The sequence below is a fragment of the Dromiciops gliroides genome, chromosome 1 (genome assembly GCF_019393635.1).
Source record: "Dromiciops gliroides isolate mDroGli1 chromosome 1, mDroGli1.pri, whole genome shotgun sequence".
Lineage (NCBI taxonomy): Eukaryota > Metazoa > Chordata > Mammalia > Microbiotheria > Microbiotheriidae > Dromiciops > Dromiciops gliroides.
In genome coordinates this window covers 689,481,554-689,483,840 of record NC_057861.1, presented here as the reverse complement: position 1 = coordinate 689,483,840, position 2,287 = coordinate 689,481,554, and the positions used below count along the sequence as shown (strand labels likewise).

At 43.3% G+C, this 2,287-nt stretch overlaps 1 pseudogene; it reads right to left on the bottom strand.

The window, feature by feature from the left end:
- Positions 1-911: 911 nt before the first annotated feature.
- LOC122753660 lies at positions 912-1,605 on the bottom strand (annotated as a pseudogene).
- Positions 1,606-2,287: the final 682 nt, after the last annotated feature.

Sequence of the window (2,287 nt, the reverse complement as noted above, 5' to 3'; positions counted from 1 at the left end):
ATTAATAAATTCCATTACACACCTTAACATATGTGGACTGAGAGCTCTGGAAGCCACCACTCCTATAGCTGATTCAGTTGCTCCTGAGGCTTGCTGCTGATTTGCTGGGGTGTGGCATGAACTGGCACAGCCTTTACTGGACTGTGCGCCACTCTCACCCTAGTGCAACAGACCTTTCCTGCCAACCATCTAAGTTGTCTTGGAATGGAAAATTGTTTCACCCCATGCTTTTGTGGGTTTTGTCTGCCACTCCAGAATTCATTTTTGAGGCATTATTTTAAATTGTTTGGAGAGAAATTTGGGAGAACTCAAGCAAGTCCCTATATTTTCTCCACTATCTTGCCTCTGCCTCTCAAAAAGTCTTTATTAACTTTCTGGCTCAGCTTAGGTCCTCACTTTATGCCCTAATGCTGCAGGAACTTGGTGTCCTCAGTGTCTTCTACCACATTAGCATTGACAGTCCTCAAGGGGTGGGGGTGGGGGGAAGCTAGGTGGCATAGTGGATAAAGCACCGGCCCTAGATTCAGAAGGACCTGAGTTCAAATCCAGCCTCAGACACTTAACACTTACTTAGCTGTGTGACCTTAGCCAAGTCACTTAACCCTCATTGCCCCACAAAAAAAAAAATTCAAAAGGGGCAGCTAGGTGGCACAGTGGATAGAGTACCAGCACTGGAGTCAGGAGGACCTGAGTTCAAATCTGGCTTCAGACACTTGACACTTACTAGCTGTGTGACCTTGGGTAAGTCACTTAACCCTCATTGCCCAACCAAAAAACAGACTATATATACATACGTACATACATATATATATATATGTATGTATGTATGTATGTATGTATGTATGTATGGGTATATATATGTATGTATGTATATATATGACAGTCCTCAATGTTCTAGTCTTATAGATATTCTACAAGAAAGTGTTGTTGCTGGCCAAGGCATGGACAGGATTGAAGTTCTCTCCATCTTCTAGCAAATTTTGATGGGTGTTGGTCTCCGTTCCCAATTTGACCTTGATGTTGAGCAGCACTTTATATTCCTGTGCCTGACACTGCACCTCTGTGCCCATCTATCCCACCTCTGCTTCAAGGTGTAAGAAGGCTATATTGAACTGCTCCACCTATACAGTAGAGTGAGTCTCCACCTCTCTCAGGCTCTCCTCCAAGCTGGTTTTTAGATTTTTATTTTGGTGAGGCAATTGGGGTTAAGTGACTTGCCCAGGGTCACATAGCTAAGTAAGTGTTAAGTGTCTGAGGCTGGATTTAAACTCAGGTCCTCCTGACTCCAGGGCTGGTGCTCTATCCACTGTGCCACCTAGTTGCCCCTGGTTTTTAGATTTTTAAACAAAGCCCAGGTCAATCTTTAAGGACTTGATTGTATGTTTTAGCTGAGTGCCAGTGTTTCAAGCAGCTTCTATCCCCCAGAGCTTGTGTGGGTAGCCACAGTGATCTCAGTCTTCTGGGACTAGTTCTTCTCAAGATCCTCTCTGTCTTTCTGAGTCAGAGCATCATATTGGGCTTGACCATGACCTTACTCTATTCCTGGGATTTGGGAAAGTTCTCCTTCACAGTCAGCCTAGAGCCTGAGATCTGATTCTTCTTCATGAAGAGCAGTTCTTCCTTCAGGGTTTCAATCTGTGTCTCCAGTTATGGCCTGGTCCTGTTGCTATCATCAATGAAATTCTGGAGACTGGGAATGTAACTTTCTATAGATTGTCTCTTGGTGCCATCATCTCTGGATCACAAATTTCCATGGCCTGCTCTAACAAATTCCATGGGGTTGGACGCCAGGGCCTAATGCATGGGGCTTGTTAGGAACAGGGAGATGTCAGGGGATATGACCATGCAGAATCTCAGCTACTGCCTAACCTCTTCTCTGGATCATGTATGGAGCCTGGGGACTAAGAATTACAAACTAGAAGGGAAAATCTGGGAGCATACAGCAGGGACTTTCATATCAAAATTAAAAGAGAGAGGAAGACTTCAGTGACAGAAGATTTTCTGCCATATTCATAGGAATTGAGTCCTATTCCCATAATAGTGTCAGCCTCTCATTGATCTGATCACAGTAAAGGAACTAGGCAACAAATTCTGAGACTATTTGGCATATAAAGGCCACATTCTGTGTTCCCTTCATGAGGCATGACTTAATTATACGACTGCATCAAAAAAAGGAAAACTCCATATAGTGAAAACTTATAGGATACACATCAGGGTAATATTTACAAGTCACTTTGAAGAATCTAGCAGATAGATTCAAAGATGAATCCAACTCCTGATGAGATAA